General features: G+C 42.7%; 1 protein-coding gene across 1 annotated transcript in view; it reads left to right on the forward strand.

Annotated features, from left to right (window-relative positions):
- Positions 1-5,954: 5,954 nt before the first annotated feature.
- Positions 5,955-19,727, forward strand: part of LRMDA (leucine rich melanocyte differentiation associated) — a 666,943-nt gene continuing 653,170 nt past the window's right edge. Inside the window, exons 1-2 of the mRNA XM_062001285.1 lie at positions 5,955-6,003; positions 8,555-8,671. The gene's annotated coding sequence lies outside the window, so the exon portion shown is untranslated. The remainder of the gene's footprint in view (positions 6,004-8,554; positions 8,672-19,727) is intronic.

The raw sequence follows: 19,727 nt of genomic DNA on the forward strand, positions 1-19,727 counted from the left end.
AGCCAGGTTGATGGAGTAATGGTAGTTTTGTGGAAAGAGGGACCTTTAACCTGAATAGCTGAAGTCATCTCCATGGACTTTAGTAACCACTATTCATATGAGAAGGGACAAAAGGCAGAAAAACTAATTTATTAGTTCCCTTACAATCTATCCCCAACCTGCCCTCTACCATTCCTTAGGCTTCATGATGTTTGGGGAATCTATTTCAATACAACTAATGAATTCTGACTGGTGCTTTGATGTAGTTTTTTTCTGGAAATGGTGGCACTGTGTAGTGAAGATGTGTCTGCCTGACTGATAAAGTTGCTGCCACGATGGGAGTGAAGAGACTATTTGATGTTCGTGACTGAAAGCTGAATAAACAATTTATACATTCAGAAAGTTGATGGCTGCTGGAAGATGCTTCATCAGTCTTCTCTGCAGGTGCCTTCGAGTGTGACAATTATTGAGATAGGACAGAAGTAAAAGAGGAGTTTAAAATTATCTGGTTGGATGTGATGAAAGGACAGAAGATGATTCTCTGAGTGTAAGAAGGGAAAACCTATGTAATACTTCACAACAGAAGAATTGGTTTAGCTACAGGTCTGTTAACTGATAAAGGGAGCAAGCTAAAGTGAAGTTAATGGGGTTTTTTCTTCACATTTCTGGTCTATAGTGGAAGGATCCTGGGCAGCTTTTGCTGAAGAATTTTCCAGTTTGCTGATGAAACTCAGGTTCATTTTGTCTAGCTTTGAACCTTATACTTCTGCATAGAATGTTCCTAAACCTTAGGCAAGGCCTGTAGATGTTTCATTCACTGCATTCAGAGATCTAAATTGTATCTTCCAGGTCATCCACATAGCTGGAACCCTTGGGTACCAAGAAGACTGTGGTGTTCTGGAAGGCAGCACTGTTCATGAGAAGCCAATTGAACTGCAGAATTCCAGGTAGAACGCTGAGTCTAGCAGTGTGTTACCACTGGGGTTGGGTTTTGTTTGTGTGAACTGTAATCCTAATGGGGATTTCCCTAAATTTAGGCCACTAAGAGAAAGCACTGAATTGACCTCCTGCAGAAAATGTGTATTCTTTCATGAACTTGCTGACGTCAGCAGAATCGGACAGGCATGTATCGGGACCACATTTTCTGTAATAGGTTCTTAAGGAATGGGCCCACTCTAGACACTTGGCTGTTGCAGAAGGTACCCAAGTGGCTGTTGAGGAGGGTCAAAGTTGTAAACAAAGACAATCTACGAGGCAGTGTGCGTGTACTTGCGCTATGTCCGCTGTGAGCCTCATTATGGTATTTAGAGGCTACTTGATGGCACCTACAGCAGTGAGTTCTGAGCAGCTTTAGGAATCAGAACCATGTGTTTTCTGAAGGAAGATAGACTCCTAAAAATACTTTGTTAGCCTTCAGGATGAGACAGTCTCTGTGATGATGCAGTCTGATTTTCTGCATTACCAGGAGCACAGAATTTCATCGGGGAGCTTCCTGCATTAAGTGCAGCTCTAAGTTCTGTTGGATTGAGCTAGCAAAAGAATATGAAGAGAAACTGGGGCAGACAATTTGTTGTTTTTCTCCCTTCATAGAGTTCAAAAGTAGGTTTTGCAAAAAGCAATTGTGGCTCCTTCAATGACTGCGTCGCCTCTAACACAGAGACTGCTGTAGTCAAGCCTTTTAATGAACAAATTTTGTAGAATGTAGGGACTCTGAAGTGCAAAGCCACCAGAGAGTGTGGCTCTTAATGCACCATATGAGCATTATGTTGCTTCCTTTCTCTGTCAAAGCTGGCATGTATCAGCAGGCAATAAAAGAGAAACTATTTCATTTGAAATTAAACGGCGACATCCAATTAAAGACAAGTCTCAAGTCTGAAACTGTAAAATCTATTGAAAGTTTCTTTCTGTTTTAGAGGAAATGTTCCAGTTGCTAATGGAAGAGTTATTCTAAATGACTGGCTACTAGTTAACTATTATGTGTTCTAGCAGGATTTGTGGCTGGGTTGGGGTTTTTTTTTGTCATTCCTCTTCCTTCAGAAAATTTGGAGAAAAGAACAGAAAACGATTGAAAAGGTTTGCTCAGGCTTTTACCTTTTGAATTAGTGTCATACTAACAAAAAGATGTTTTGAAGTCTTTAACCATTAATTGACTAACTGGTTTTCTTTAGACATAAAACTTGTCAAGGCCTTGACTGTTGTGAATGCGTGGTGATAGATTCTGGCTGACTGCCCTAAGCACAAGGTCTCTGAACGTTAGGACAACGCTTTCTGAGACAATTTGGGCTTATGTCCCATAATGTCATTTAAACAAACTTAATTGACTAAAACTTTCATTTTTGTGCATTCTGCATAAGGCACTGTTTGAGAGAAGAGGCCTTTTAGGAACAGACCCTAAATGACAAAATCTGACCTCTACCTGGCCTTAGATTTCTCAATTCTTGTTTATTTACACAAAATAAGCCAATATAACAGCATTAAAAATTCACTATAAGCAGAAAACCCATTATATACTCTCTTTTTCCTTTAGTGAATAACCTTTATAATGGATCCAAACTGAGACTCTATGAACAGCATAAAACTCACACACTTGTGCAGTAAGACTAGTCATTACCTTCAGGTAATTGCCCATGCGTGTCAGTCAGTCTGTTTGTTCTATACGAAAGGACTGAAAAGTTTCAGACTGAAAGTTAAGACTTGACATTTTTTTGTTGCAGTGCAACTTTATGAAAGAGATGCCCCTGGGATGATTCTCTTAAATCTAGAGTTCTGGACACATTCAGAATTACACATCCATCTCTACAGGATAGAAATTTGCATTCTCCACTTCTCTTTCACTAGTGAAATAACTCGGGTTTGAGTAGAGATACTATGTCAGAGTTAAATAACATACAGGAGGGATAAAACTCTACTCTTAGCACTTTTCCCAGGGAACATGACACCTCTGGAATGACTGTATCATCTCTAAGAAGTCTTCAAACATCAGAAAGTAAAAGTTCTTAACAGTTTTTGTTAAGACCATTGTCTCCATCAATAGCACTTGTGTGTGTGATACCTAAAAGGTATTCTTTAATTATTATGTAGGTCTTGTTTGACTGCAAAGGCACTGAGTACCACTCAACGTGAAGGCATAAAGTGTCCTTAGGCTAACTCTTTTATTCATCTGGACAAGTTGAGACTTTCTCAGTAACAACATGTCTTGCCACTGTTTTACAGAATCAAGTCTACTGAAAGCAAACAGCAGAAAGCTTGACTACACAGATGCAGGACAGTATACGAGGCTGTCTTGGAAGGGGAAAGGGTGCAGCCAATTCAGGATGCTGAAGCACACGGTGATTTTCGTGTTATTTTGATTTGCTGCATCTATACAGCTGAAAATTAGATGCAGAGTGAAAACTACTATTGAGAGAAAGCTCAAGTGCCAGTACCAACAAGAAGAATGCACCTGCCACCACTGAAAAGAAGGTTGTGTAATCCTTTTGGAGCTGTGTGCCCCATCTCAACAATAAGCAGTAACCTGTGTGAAGGAATGATGAAGGGATGGAGTGTGCTGTTGTAGCATACTGTTGATTTACTGTTGTTTTTTTCTGACATTATGAAGGTTTTCTGATAGAACTTCACGACCCATCCCTTTTCCCCTACCATATAATGTGTTTTATGATTAAACCAAGTTGTTAAGAGTAAAAAAAGCATCAAAATACCAAGTGCTGTAATGAAAACCATTACGAGACTCCTTTCTGCCAGTAACAACTTTGAAAAGGAGCATGTTGAAGGACAATTAATATCAGGCAACAGTCTCAGTGGTAGAGCTGAGGGGTTGCCCAGGAGTTGGTGAGAACCAGGAATAGCTGTTCACTGCACAAGTTCATGGATTTGTTCCTCATCTGTCAGTCACTCCACGGCTGTGAGTGTGCAGGACTGTCCATGAGTACCCATGTATGTTGAAACAGGGTTCAGCACTTTCAGTTAGTGGGATAGTAGGGTGATCCTCCAACTGCCATCACTTCTGCTGCTTCTTCTCTGGCACAGCATCAGGGAACAGAGAGGCCACAGTTTCATCTCTGTTTTCTCGCTTCTTTCTCTCTTTTACACATTTCAGTTCCTCAATGAACGAGAGGTGCTGGTTTAATCTGGATTTCAAGTCTTTAGTCTTTATGCACTTTTTGCCACAGATCATCCAACAAAAATTTCCCTGTTGGTTCTCTTATCTACTCTCCAGTAATCTGGGTGTTTTTCTCAGGCTATCCAAGGTAGAAAGTCCTACCGAAGCAAGGAAAGAACAAGTCTTCTGTATCATTGGAAAGACAGGGGGGAAAAGAGCAAGCCTTTCCTTCTACATTAAGCAGCTTGCAAGGCCAAAAGTTGATAATTTTACATAATTAATACGTCTTTATTTCACCTCTGATCATTCAGCTTGTTCAAAAGCTGTTTCAGGCCAGTTGACTAGCTCACAGGCAGACCAGTCATTATTGTAGATTTAAGACACCTAAAACCAAAAAAACTGTCAGGCCTGACTATTGCACAAGGGGATCAGACTAAAAGGCTGACACATTACTACTTTTTCAGATTAGTGAAGCCTTGGATGCAGGCTTTCCTCCATCATTCCTAAAATGATGCTAATCCCTAAACCTAAGGTTTTGCAATTCTATAGCTGGACAGTACCTATACTAAAAGGATTTTCCATTGCTGCTTTCTGCTTAGCAGATTAGTTATAGGAGGGGCCTCTATAGAACAGGCCATGCTTGACCTGCACAGAATCTCCAGCTGTCTTGAGTTTTTCTGGTTTAGAAAATTCTCAAGCATTAACAATTAGCAGTGGAAAAACATTAAAATTGTGTCTGTATTTTACTGACCACCACATCTCTGTTTATCCCTTCTCAAAAGGGAAGATCAGTAGCCCAAGACAGTTGTGAATAAGGAACTTCTTAATTTAATCTTTAATTTAATCCACTGTGACACAGAATAGACTATGCCATAAAGCTAGCACTAGTAAGACTATACTTAACAGTATAGCAGATAGAAATAATTAGCTGGTTTTAAAACCATTCGCCTCGCTTTGAAGCCATCTGGGCCCACTTTAACTTGGTGAGCTAGAGGCTATGATGGAAGAAGAGTGGTGCCAAGGAAGTAGAATGCCTTCTCCCCTCATGAAGTTAAGGCATTTCATAGCCATAAGACACCATAGCCATGTGAGACACCATAAACAATGATTCTGTGAGTCACAATCTGGAAAATCCCACAATGGATAGAGCAATTGATCTAGAACAATAGTAAAGATAACAACTTCTCACTAACTAAAGCTCTTTGTGGCTGCTTCTTTACCTCTTTCCTGAGATGGCCCTTGATACTGGGTCCCAGACTTTTCTGTTAGTTCAGTATTCTAAGTCCTATGATTTCCTTTTGTTCTCACTTCTCTGTGCAACCTATTATTCCCTAGTTCTGCCTCAGACCATTCCTTTATGCCCTAAAACTCCCATCGTACTGTTAAAGACTTGGCTTGTGAGGCTGCAATCCCCACGCTAAATGAGGGGTGAGGAAGGAGAAGGTAGGACATTCTTAGTCCTTTCAACAGGAGGGAAATAGGTTAATTTTTAGAACTGCTTTGGTCTCTGTGATGCAGGACATGATGCTGAAGTTTTTAGTTCTCTCAAGCCAAAGGCTGACCATTTATTCTATCACTTCTTTTGCTGTTTCCTCATACAGAGCATAACTGCAGATTTCCCTCCTGAAATGACACTTTCTTCTCTGTTCACACCAAAAGTCACTAAGAACTCACATGTGATTCTCCATCCTCCTACCAGTTCATAGAGAGATCTGACTAGAGACTGACGACACACAGACAGCTGGAAGATGCAGTGTTTCATGCAGCGAAGGAATGTGGGAATGAGCAAACAGAAAGGCCAGGAATTCTCACCCTAGAGAACTGTGGAACTGACACTGGAAGGCTATCAAGTCCATACATCCCCAGAATGAGAGGACATGAGTGCAAACCACATATATATCCAGATTTCAGAGGCTTGAGCTCAGGTAAGATTCTGGATAATGTACAATGCATAAGTACAGGAAATCTGCAGTGATTTCATGTATTTAAAATCTGTTGTAAATCAATGTAAGACAAATTATTTTCAACAGGGAGAAAAAAACCAAACAAAAACCAAACCCAAACATGAAGGAATTCCCACAATGTGCAATGAAGAGGTTTTTTAAAATTCAACTATAAGATACTGCTGTAGTTGAAAATTAATTCAGGCTGAGGCAAGGTGTGAATTTAATGGTAACAGAAAATATTCTACATATAGAAGCTTATCACAAAACATGATTACTTCATTTTGGTTTGTATTCTAAAACAAGCAGGTCTGCAGAAGAAGTTATTCAGTAAGAATGTGCTTTTATTCTTGAATAGTTCCATGTGCATTGAAGCCTTTAGTCAAATCAGCACAACTCTGTATGTAGATAAATCATCAGTCTATCACTGCTTGCATTTACAGTCAACCTGTATCTCTTGTTACTAAATGCAGCTGACAGATCTGAGAACATCACATTTGTTTGCAGAATAAGCATAGATCTTGCAAGCCCCTACCCTTATTAACCTCTGATTTCTTGCATCATTTGGAGGCTTTATAAGCTGCACAGTCTTCACATTCTGTGTTCAATGTTATTAGCAAACTAATAAATACTACGGAAAGAAGGGAAACATTTTTCTTCCCTTCGTTCAGTAGCCAACTTTTAAGTGTGACAGTGTTCCATCAACTGTATATAAAAGTCCAGGTGAAGAAGAAAAAGTTGCTTTCTTGGGGATGAAACAAAAAAAACCCACTTTGTTCTAGTTCAGTAATTAAAATAGCCACGTTAGAGCTTTTAACCATAAAGGCTTTCCTTTCTTTGCATGGTCTACGTATTTGTGCTTGTCACCTGTGTTTGCCTAGTTCTGTCAGGAGTGCTGTCTCAAAGTCTTAGTGAAACATTAATGTCCAAGCCCCAGAACTTCCAATGTTACATTTCTATCATTTATCTCTCTTACTGGCTTTAGCTGTGGCTCCTTTTTAGAAAAGTAAAATAGCAAGCTATACATTTCAAGGAAGACACGAGATGAATGTATACAACTGGGATGTGCTGCTCATGATTTAAAATATCAGTAGGAACTCTTACTATGTAGTTTAAATTGCTTGTTTTCTACTTTGCGCTGGTTTTGTACCTCTAATATTCTTCTCTAATACAGGGTTTCATTCAAGCATAGACTGGGTGGCATTATTAGTGTTTTTCTCTGACTAAACAAGTATATCTTTTAATTTGATCATGGCTAAAAGCTGCCACCACCAAACAGCTACTTTCTATCCCATAAGAAATTATGTGGTGCTGGCTGCTTGGGCAGCTTTAACTTGAACTTGCCCCAGCTGTATTCTCAGCAGAGAGCAACTCCTGAAGAGCTCACAAAGGCTGATTCGCTTTTTGTCCTACTACCATTATAACTCCAGTCCTGGTGCTTCTCTCAGCAGACTGGAAAGAAGAGGTTAGCACTATTATCACATGTACAGCTTAGGTGCTGTGGGCAGGGTTCCACATCCCTGTGTAGCATCACAGCAGGCTACAGATATCAGGCATGACACAAACATTTGCTGATAACATTTTTCAGAAGACCAAGACCAATTGGTTTTCTTGTGGGGGAGGTCAGTCTAGATTTTCAAAACAGGCTCAGTGCACAAGATAATTTCTCTGTTTCAGATATGGTTTTGTTCTGTGAATATCTATCATCAACCTTACTGATTATGGGCTATTCTGATCTATGGCACAATAAAGTAAAGATATATTTAGCAATGATGCAACCCATACTTGTGTCACTCCACTTGCACAAGCTCAGTATTCATTTCAAAGAGCATCAGCTCCACAGTATCCAAGGTGAAAACCACCTGGGGAAAGAGTAATTACTAAGGCCTGGCTGTTCCTCATTTCTATAAATGAGATACTCTCTGCACAGGTACAATCCAAAACACCCTTCCTTCATCCCCATAAACACAGCTCAGCTGGCTGGAGTGAGAGGACCAGCCAGCGTGTGGGCTGTTTAGATCTGGAGCTTTCCTCAGGGCTGTTTTGTTGGCAGCACCTTGTTCAGTACACAAAATGCTGCTCCTAGGTGCCTGGGGTGTGAAGGCAAAGCTGAGAGCACTCCTGCAGCCACAGGTGCTGTATGAGGTGGTCTGCACCAGCTGGCAGCTGGGCCCAGTGAGGCTGGGCACATGTTTTCTACCCAGGCCTGTGCTCTCCAGAAGATTCTCCAGTGCCTGCCTTCAGGAGGAGTCACACTGCTGCCTCAGCTTCTCACCAACAAGGGCTCAAAGGCAGTTGTGGAGTCAGCCATGCATTCTGGAGAGGGAAAGGGGTACTGTGTCCTCCTCTTCCATGAAACTCAGCCTGAGGTGTGAAATGCCAGGGTGCAGCCACTGCAGGTGCCTCCCAGGCTTTACAATCACCTCACAGGCTCCTCTTGGAAAGAATGGCTGTCCTGAGGCTTTGCTGCTGATAGCCTAGCACTTGACTGCCTGGGAAGATGGAAAAAAGAGCTTTGTTTTTTTGCTCCCAGAAAGGTGCTGAGCTGCCAGCCTGGCTCCCTGCTCACCCTGGAACCTCTCCCTGCACAGCCTCGTGAGGAGGATGATGCACAGGAGCAGCACGAAGCGCTCGTGAGGACTGCAAACAGGTCAGTGACTACATTAGATTACTTCTTTCCCTCTGAGGAATTTTTGTTGTTAACTTTTTTCCAGCTCTTTTTAAAGTATGCTTTAAATGGTCGTCTGTTTCAGTCTCCTGTGGTTCAAGTGTTATTCCCTTTGCTGTTGGAAGCAAACTTGCTTTATAAAGAGACGATTTGCTTTAAGATGGAGGATTTGATATCAAAGTAGACTCCAGGTTGTTTGCTACTTGTGTATCTTGCAGTATGGTGTTCCATTTTAAGGAGGAATTGGTTTTGGCAGGATTATTGTCTTTAAAAATATAAAACTTGATTTGTGGAGCTTAAGACGTTATGGATTTTGCTGGTAACTAATTTTCCACGGGAGAAAGTAATAGTTTTTCAGGATGGTTTTCTTCTTCAGAAAGGAGGTCTGTAGTACTTGCTATGTGTAATGTGGTTGGTGTTAAGTGGTTGTTTTGACATTTACTTCTGTTGATAAAAGCGAATTCGGGCTTCTTAAGTGTTAGAAGGAAAAGCACACGGTCTCTAGACTATTGCTTACCTAACTGTTAGTATCTTTCTGTCACAAAAATGTTGCTTAATCATTTAATTGTGATAGGATTAAATCTATCTACCAACTTCTCCATCAAAAGGCTTTAGAACAGGAAGGCATTTGCTGGGCTATTGGGTCTTCCCCTCTCTATTGCAGCCCTCACATTGGGTAATTCTTTTCAAGTGTGTTGTACTCTGTCTTAACAACAGTTGTGTGGTTTATTCCTCCTGTTCCCAGAGGTTGGCTGTTGCAGAGCACGATTGCTTTACAGCATTGCTGGTGAGCCATTTGCCATTGGCACTGATCTGCAATGGAGTCAAAGCAATGAGCAACCACCATACACATAAACCTCACAAAAAAAAACCCCCAAACCAAAATGAAGACAACAAAAATAACCACTGCTGATACTGTACCAGCTATCAGAAAGGTTCATCTCCAGTGCTCTGTTGGTGAAGAAGTGTCTTCTAATTTCAGACTTAGTTTATTCATGGCCAGCTAATTTGGTTTTGTGCCAGAATTCTCTTTTAAATTAAATGGTCCTCCTTTTTTTCCCCCCTTTCAGCTTTTTAATTAATGGAGTTAGACAGCAATCCTATCCTCTCTTGGCTCTTGTTATAGCAGACTAAACAAATCAGGCTTGTTTAATCTCATTTCATAAAATAGGCTTTCCATTGTCCTCATCTTCCCAGTAGTCCTCCTCCTCAACCTGCTCTAGTTCCAGTTAATCTTTTGAATGCAGGTGACTAGACTGCATGCAGTATTTCAGGTGAGCTCTTCCTGGTGCTTTACAGAATGCTATTACTTTTCCTCATCTCTGTTGGAAGTTACACCAGCTGCCTTACCCTGGTGATCCATAGTCACTATATTTTAGCAAGGCCTTCTTATTAATGTGGAGAAATAACAACAGTGCTTTCTTAGCCCATGATGCTTGGAGTCAGTTGGGTTTTTTTAATCTGAGGAAGTTATTTTGTTGGGATGTGATCTACTTTGAATAATCCCAGACTATGCCTTTTAAATATCTTTTTCTGTGTCTTGTTACTTTCAACTTGTCATCACAAAGCTTTGACTATTACTGGAATCAGGATGATAAACATACCAATCTCAGACATCATGTTTCATTTCTTAAAATAGTCTGTATTCATTTTGTGCCAGTTTTGTTTTGGTTGAGTTTATTAGAAAGTCCTTGCTACTGTTACAGCCTTGTATTCTGGAGTTCTGAGTTGGAGTGGAGATTTAAGTAGACTTCTAGAATTTGGAGCTATGTCAGATTTGACTTTGTTTCTACTTCACCTGATTTGCATTTTCTAGCATCATTTCTTTTAGCTATTTCCCTTTCACCTCATGCTTGGTATTGCCCTTCTTATTTAGATTAATGCAACATATCAATTTGAGGTTGGGAATGTGCCTCCATTATCCTTAATCTCTACTGCATGCCTGTCTTTTTCAGTTACATAAATAAGATTAAATCATCTTCAGCCATTTTAATACCTTTTGCAAAGCTCCTCTTTTGTCAAATCTTACTGTACCCCTATGGTTATCAGACAAGGACTGATTAGCAAATAAAAGAGGGTTTTCCCATGCGTTACACTTGAGAAAAGAAACAAGAACAGCATGTTTTGGGTGACAGGGGATCCAATTAGGCCTGGAGTATGTACTTTTGGGCTGCTTTTTCCTGTGTTTGGAGTATAGACTCTTGACCATTTTAACATGCTTGGTGTGAATTATTTGTAAGACTTTGCTCCCTACTCAACCTGTTGGCTCCTCAGTCCAGCTGACGTGACTGTGACAGTTTCCCCTTCTAAAACTGAAACCTTTAAAGACCTAGTTCATTTGTCCTGTTTAACCTAAGTTTTGTCAGAGCTGACTTCTACAACTAGCTTAATTTCAGTGTTCTCATTATTTATCAGTAATAGGATATAAGGCATCTTACTGTTCTGATGAGGATCTAAGTGCATTGTAGATTGCATCCAAAAATAACTGGGTGTTACTGTTAGCATTTGTAGGCCATTCTGTCTCTGGTTTTGTAGTTAAACAAATGCCTTTAGTCACCACCTCAGGAAAAAAATACCTGTTTCATGCTGCACACAGTGTCTCAGGGAACTCCAGAATCTAAGATAACGTTTCCCATGCAGTAGTGAACCCTGCTAATAGGACCACCAGAGCTAAGCTGACTCTTTTGAGATGTGAGCACCTGTAGTTCAGATCCTCTGAAAATCAATTTCTTAGCCTATAAAATGGATTAGTCTCTAGCCAATCTTTAACTTGCTTTTGAGTAGGTATGGTATGTAGCCCACTGTTCACTGTGCTATGCCTCCCACTCTACATCTGGCCAACAGCGGATATGAGCACGCTCCAGCTGCTTGCTAGGGTATTTAACTCGAGGTGTAAAGGTTTGTGATTTAGCCCTGGAGGTCCCAGGTAATAAGCAAGATGATGATTATTACACTTCCAGGATTGTATGTGCTTGCATTCCTAAGGAGGACTTGTGATGGGGGTATGGAAAGCAGTTTTCTTTTATCTATTCTAAAGCTCACAACACTTATTTTTTTTCACCCCCCAAGAATTAAACTATTACAAAATACATCAAAAAAAGACTTCACAGAAATCCTCACGCCTGTCCTCATTCTAACATGTGACAAAGGCTGGGATGTTGCCACACAAATGAATTTAACACTTAATAGATGATGAAATAACATGGTTATGCAATAATGGAGATGCAAAACTCACTACCTCATTCTGTTAGTACTCAAGGTAGTGTGTAAACTAGCCTGTGTATCTATGCATACAAAAGCTGATAATTAAATGATGGCATTTGCTTCATCCAAAGTTCATCCTAGCTATCAGAACAGATGCAAAGATTTTCAGTGGTCCTTTGCATTTTAAAAAAAACAAACAAACAACTTCTTTTACATGTAGAACACAGAATCAGAGAATCCTAAGGGTTGCAAGGGACTTTTAGAGATCATCTGGTCCAACCCCCCTGCCAGAGCAGGACCTCCTAGAGTAGGTCACACAGCAACTCATCCAGGTGGATTTTGAATGTCTCCAGAGAAAGAAACTCCACAACCCATCTGGGCAGGCCATTAACCTTTTGTTTCTCTTTATTTTCTTCTTAATTTAAAAGGTATTTTAAGGGGGTTTTTAGCCAATTTTTAAAGTATTATTCCATAATTTCCTAGCGAAAACCAGCCCGAAGCTTTAGGGCTCTCTTCTCTCCCAGGAGAAATGCTGCTTGCCTTAGGATTGCTAGCAAACTTCTGCTGATTTCAGGCTGGCTAGAATTTCACAATAGATTGTGAACTTAGGGTGTGTGCAAGATTTAATAGTATAAATGGGAATTGACACCGTCCCATTAACCAGCAAACAATTAACCATGCAGAACGTTATGTTTATACAGATGTAAGTGTTTTAGTTAGAACAAATACTTTCTCCCTGGTTTATGTGTAGCCATAATAATTCACAAGTATCTTCTCTAATAGAGATAAACTATGCCAGTGTCATCTATCAGTAGTGATAGAGCTTACCAGGATTTCTGCTTCCTTTGATAATATCTACACGTAGGAAATGGTACCGTTCTAACTCAGTCACTTTAGAAATTGGTGAGTTAAAACAGCATGAAGTGTTGACTGCCCAGTGAGGAGGTAAGGCATACTGTAGCACTTTTACAACTTGTTTAACTCGAAAACAAGATTGTGGTACTTTGAGTAAGCAGTTTTCTCAGGGAATTTGTCAGTACCTGATTTGTAGGTGCATCAGCGACCATTTGTTTCTCAACCAAATGATACAGTTAAACTAGAAAAATTAGCTGCTCCATCTGGTCTAAATTCCTTTCTCAATCTTTTTTATAAACCTATTGATGTATGAAGGATATCTGCTTTTGATCAAGCATAACATTTTACTCTTACTCCATAAAGTCAGCCTGAAGACCATAATTATAAATGTGATTAGCTCTTGTCATAAAATGTTTGACACCTCTACTGGAATGTATTTAGCAGCTGATCCTTCTAAAAAAACCTCTTATTTCTACTCATCTGTTTTATCTGGAACACATTCCCCAGGCCTGCTGCTGCAATATATATTCAAGGAAATTGTAATCTTGCAAAGCAAGAGGAGTGATGGGGGGGATAATAGGACTTAAAGTTCAGCTTGTGAATGTTCTCAGGTTCATGAGCAAGTGTTCCACGAGAGAAACTGACTATATGGCTATTTATGTTCTCTTTAGAAGTTGACAAAATGAACTTAATCTTGTTGTAAAAATACATGTGGGGACACATAACATTTTTGACCATCTTTGTTTTGGTCTCCATCAGTGAATTTCCGTGGTAGCCTGTTATGGGCAGAGGTGAGCAGCAGCGGGGTGGCATGTGAGTGCAGCTGAGGGGATGGTCACCAGGGACTCTATGGAGGGTGGGACAAAGTAGCAAAAGTATAAACTAAAGAGGAGAAACACTTTTACTTGCACAGCCGGGAACCCTACTACAAGAACAGTGTGTTTTCACTGTACAATCACTGCAAGCAGTGGGAAACTTTACCTTTTTACGACGGCCTTGCCAGGCCATTGTGGTTTCTACCTTCTTAGAAATGGTGTCTTGAAGGTCCCTATTCAGTTATTTCTCTAACAACTCAGTGGCTACAGATCTGTAGTTTATCCTACCCCACCTATAGTACCATCTAGGGTGGAAAGAGGATGTGGCAAGTGTTACCTTTTATTATTTTCTTGTAGTATGTTTGAACCTTTTTCTTGGGCAAAGAGAGAGTAGGTGGGGAGATGATTAAATCTGAGCACTGACTGGGAGACCTGAGCTCCAGGCTTTGGCAAACACCATAACCAGTATGCTCAGTCGTCTCTCCTTCCTTCTCTTTCCCGTTGGCCTGTTTCATTTTTATGCTAAGTGAAATGCCCTTAAAGGAGGGAGTGGAGATTTTTCCCACACTGGAATACCCAGTGATCAGGGACTCCAATAAGAATTGTGGTTTGAAACGTTCTGGATCGGGAAATTGATACATATTCCTCTGCCTCAGGATGAGTACTTCAGGCATGGAGAAATAGCACAATAGATGATGGCAGCAGTTGATCTTTCCTGGTAGGAAGGAAAATACACCCCCACGAAGAGGGGATTAAGGGCTGTGGATTGTGCAGGAGGGGAGATGTTTCCCTGCAATAGCAAAGCAGGCTGGCTGTGTCAGAGCATCTGTGCTGATGCTTATGCCTTCAGTGAAGCTAAACAGCTATATTGCAGCTGCAGTTTGAGGTCTTGCGATGCTCAAAGGGAAGGCTGGAGTGCCTGAAAACGGTCCTTCTGGCTTTGTCACAACGGCGAGGCCTTGCCGTGGCTCGCCGACACGGCCCCACGGTGGCTGCTGCCCCGCCAGAAGGGAAGCAGAGGGCGAGGCGCTGCCCCGGCCTTTCCGTGCAGCCGAGAGGCGAAGCGCCGCGCTGAAGCGCCGCGGCCGGTGCCGGGGCTGCCGTCGGTGCGGGGACGGGGCGCGGGCGCGTCCCGCACCACGAGCGCTGCCCGCCCGCCCCCGCAGGGTTTGCACCCCGGCAGGACACAGCTCTCGGGCTTTCCTCCCCCGTCCTTCCCCTCCGCCTCCCGCTGTAAATAATGACGGCACTACTAGCAACTGATGCGTTTACCTTTAGCGGGTAGCAGTTTAGTGAATAAAAAGGCTGGGCAGCTAAGGATAGGGTACAAACGCCGAACCTGTAACACGAAGGACAGGCTCATAACCACTCGCCTTTTGCTGTGCTACCTAAACCAGTTAGTTCAGCACGTCTTCTGTGATCTACAGCAATTGTATCCCTATTCATTTGACAAGACTTTTGCGTCAGTGATGTCCGTTGAAGTGAGCGCGTAGGACACGGCCGGCAGAGGGGATGCTGCTCAGTCGGTTCGGTTGGATGGTAACGGCTGGCAAATGGCTGTGTGAGGGCACAGCCCGGGTCTCTGGGTGTAGCTCGGGTGCCTGGGCGCGGCGCGGGACCGAGGGAGACAGCTCTGAACACTAGCTTCAGCTTTTAAGTAATGATCACGGGGCGAGCGTGACTGGTAAAGGAACTGGAAATTAGTTGATATTAAGTGAGAAATCATTAATCAGTTTAAGGCTGCCTGGGTCCGGTTTTCTTAAGGTGATTGAGGAGAAAGGGAGAAGGGTTTGAGGAACTTGGAGCCCCCGTAGTCACTCCCAAGTTGCATTGGACTTCTAGTTATACACCGCAGATCTCTTCCTAAAAATAACTGCCGTCCATCCAGTTGTTAGTCTGTTTTATCTGGATCGCCCGGTAGCCTTTCGTGTCTCCTCTCGTTTAAACACAATGGAGAAGTGTGGTGCTTGGATTTAGACTAATTTTTCACCAGCGATAAAGAGGCTGTTTTCTGTAACAGCGCAGATTATGAGAAACTTGTAATTTGCAGTTCGCGTTCACCATCAAGATCACAGCAGGGGCAAAAAAGAGACCAGGGACCGCAGTGGCTTCAGTAATGACCTTTCACGGGTTTCATGGGAGGATGAAAGAAACACGGCTTTCAGAGCAAACTTGCTTGAATTTAATATACAGGGACTTCAAAAAGTGCAATAAAATCAATTAATGTTGCGAAAGCATTGGCCAAAAAGAAAGCGGCGAAAGGATTTATGGAATGTAACGGATTTACAAGCATTTATTCTGCGCCTTGATAAACAGCAATGGGAAAGCCGAGATGGTGAAAATAATTAGTCCCGCAGCCTCAGTGAATATGGACAATTTATTATTATAATTTTATCCTTTCAGTGGTTATTCAAATTTATTTTTTTAATGTTGTGATCTGAAGCGCGGGGGCATTAATCTAAAGTTTGGGTTCGGCTTCCTTGGGGGCTGACTTGCTCCTGATATTTTTCTCTCTCTGCAAAGCAAAGCGCGATCTGTCATCTGCCAGGGCTTCTCCGCACAGAGGGCTCACTCTAAGTCTTCCTGCGTGGATCGTAAGGGCTGTTATCCTTAGCTTTAGGAAATGATGTTGCCTGGCGCGGGGCGGATCAGCTGTTTGCCCCCCTACGCGCCAGGGTTTTCTCTGCCTTTGGAGCTTCAGACACGTTTTGACGGATGCTTTGAAGGAGCCGCGGTTGAGGAGAGGCTGCCGAAGCGTGCCCCGGCTCTCGAGCAAATGCCAGCACAGAAAACTTTTGCGCTCGCTCTCCGAAGTTTGTAGCCCTATTATTACAGTAGAAAAGAGACATCTAACATGGAGCAAAGATTACAATTTCCAGAAGTCAGAATTTATTACAGTTAAACTGTGATAAGATCCCATCTGTTATGAACACATGTAGCACCAATTGTTTTTCATACAACTGCAATTTATTTACCCTTCAGAGCGAATGAGATTACAAGTGTGATTAGGGGAAAAAAAAAAACCCAAGAAAGAAACAAACAACACAACAACCGACAAACCAACCGCCTCCGTGCACCACGGGTTTGTGCAGCCCGGCCTATCTGGGCTTTTATCTGGCTCAATCCATGTGTGCTGCAATACTTCCTTGGGATGAGATCGGAGGTTCCCTCTGCCCCACACGGGCGGTGTTTATCGGGTTCGGACCCCGGACGGACCGGGGCCGGGGCCGATCCCGATGCGATGCCGGCGAGGCCGATCCCGGCGCCCTGGGCAGAGCGCGGCCGCCCCCGCCGCAGCGGCACCCGCCAGCGCCGTCTGGCGGCCGGAGCCCGAAACAAACCTCGCCGGGCCGCACAGACAAAGGGGAGGGCAGGCTCCTCTTCCCTCGCGGGGAGCTGGGCTGCTCGGCCCCGCGTGGGTCCCCGCGGAAGATGTGCCACGCTCTGGCCTGCGCTTCGAGAGAGCGCTACCGGTTATCAACTGGAACGAGCCCCTAAAGCGGTGGAGGGGAAGGGGAGACGTTTGTGTTTCTGTCGGTAGTAGTAGTTAGGAGCAAAGAATGCGCCCTTATCATCTTGCCCCATCCCACAGAAGTGGTTTGGATCAAGGAGAATGCGCTTCACAAAAAGAAGCAGCAAAGATAAAGCAATTCCCCCACCCCTCGCAAAAAAAAAGAGAAACAGAAAAATCCCACACATTCTTACCGCCATAACCTAAGAACGGTAATCTAATTTTGTTCTCTTTCAAACTGTTTCAAGATATATATGTGTGTGTGTGTATATATATGTGTATATATATCCTCCAGGTTTCAGTGGGCGTCTTTCTGCTGCTCTGTTATCATTATTTCTTGCCTTGATGTGACGTTGAAGACAGATGACAGCATTGTCAGGTTGTCTTTAATTCATTTGAAGATTTAAATATATATACACACACACACACAAGGCTTCTTACAATATTCAAAGCCCGAACGGATTTACTTTTTTCACATAGGGGACGGAGGGGGTGGGAGGGGGGGAAGCGGCTGATGAATTTCAGACATGAAGAGAGAACAAAGTCTGTGCAGCGCTGTGCGCACGCACACACCGAACGAGCGGCCGGAGGTGGGATTTTTGCAACAGCAGCACCTGGTTGATCTTGATGGAGCAATACCCAGCATTAGGACAGTCTTTTCGCATTTACGCACAAGATCGAATGTATAATCTGCTCAAATTTCAACCCTGTCTGTGCTGCCAAAGCATTCCGCCTCTAAAAGAGGTGGGAGCGTAAGGACTCGGGGTCCGTCTTTCTTCTTTTGACACCTTTATGCTTCACTGCAACAAAATTTTATCTTAAAAGAAAAAAAAAAGGGGGGGGGGGAAGGCAAGCTGCCCTGAGTTTTCTGGGACTGAGCTGAGGGGAAGATCTATCAGGGATTAAAACACCTCTCCTCTGATCAGGACTGATGGCTTGCATGCCGTAGGTCTGTTGGTCAAGCAATGCGGGCTGCGCTTCAGCGGGCGGGGAGAATCGTGGACTGTAGGGGTCTCATTTTGGGGTTAGAAATGTCCGAAATTATACCCAAGTTCTGTCTGGAAAGCAGATTTGATGCTGATAACTATAGCGATTTTCCAACTTCAGATTCATTCCTCTTAAGCAAAACACAAACAACCAACCTTCCAACAATACACCTCCCTGAAATCAACTCACACAAAACAAATAACAACAACAACAAAGCCTCCAAAACCAAACTAATCCTCCTAAACTGCTCTCTACTGGAAGCCTGTAGTGACAGCCAACAGAATTTAAAGCAAGGCAGCATTTCTCTCCGTCTTGTCTAAATATGAACGAATGAAGTTTCATCAGTGCTTTTAACAGGCTAGGAACGCACGTTGACTTTTGTTTTGGAAAGATCGGGCCTTTCAGGACTCCTCTCGCCTGAGTGATTTCGATTGGAAGTGTGGGCAGTTCACGGCAAACCTGGGGTTAGGGAGAAGGGGGTCGGCCCCGGTCTCGCACTGTGCCTAACTCGCTGGCTGCTCTGAGGGTGACTTCAAAGGTGGGCAGCGTGTGACTTTCCAGGCTTAGAAAATGGTGCCTCTTATCGCTGAGGAAAATCTTCCCGTCGTAAAGGCACCCCAGTATTTTAGCTTTAGCGTACGTCTCACACTCTAAAAATCAGGCAAGCAACCGTTTGTGTATGTGTTGAAAGTGGACTTGTACGCATAAACCAGGATACATGTGTCCGTGTAGGCTCGGGTGCGTTACAGAAACTCCTTTGCTGTCTGTGGAGTCTGGTGGTTTCTTGTTTCACAAAACTAGCTTAATTGCATTTTCCCAAAGATAAGATAAACAGAACCTTTCTTTTCTAAGTGTTGCTTATCAGAAGCGTTTTGTCGGAGCGGCAGCCAAAGTAAGCCTTTGAGAGGGGATGGAAATGCATGATTTTGTATTTTGGTTCTTCAGTTGCACTTAGCATCTGACAAGAGTTGATTTAAATATTACATGAGTTTATCTTTAATGTTCAAAATGGATTTATGAGAAAGATTAAACTATTCAATTTAAACTAATGTATGCCTGACTCGGGTCAGATTGATCAGAGTTTCGGGGGTTGATGAGTTTTGCCCTTCTGTTGCTTGTCCTCTCGAGCTGGTTTTTCACTGTGAAATTATTTTAGTTCGGTGGCATGGACCAGCGGCTGCTGTCAACTCCACAACCCATCCAGTTAGTGAGAACGGGGGGTTGGAAATAACAAATGTAGTCCTTTTACCTAAAAACATTAATGTCCATAAGTCAGTCTGTGTTAGGAGAAAAAAAAAAAAAACTCACGCAAAATTCCTAGATTAATATCAAAATCCTAGGTGACACTTGCCAGGTCACATACTTAACAAGCCTGGAAGAGAGACCTTCTTACCACCACTCTGCATATAAAACAAGCTGTTTCAATTTTTCACTAATCTCGGGGACAGTATCTATGCAAAACAGTAGTAACGTGAAGTGATCATTTCCTCACTTGCAGCAGCAATCATTGCATCTCTTAACTTTTCAGAGACCACATCCACAAAACTGGGCTTAGGGTTCCAGGACACAGACCTCCCCCCTCCCTCTACCCCCCGGCTCTTTTTAAAATAGCCACGCAGCACCTGACTGCTGGGGCTGAGAGCTGGCCAAGCCCGAGCTACAGCTG

The sequence above is a fragment of the Colius striatus genome, chromosome 8, assembly GCF_028858725.1.
Source record: "Colius striatus isolate bColStr4 chromosome 8, bColStr4.1.hap1, whole genome shotgun sequence".
NCBI lineage: Eukaryota > Metazoa > Chordata > Aves > Coliiformes > Coliidae > Colius > Colius striatus.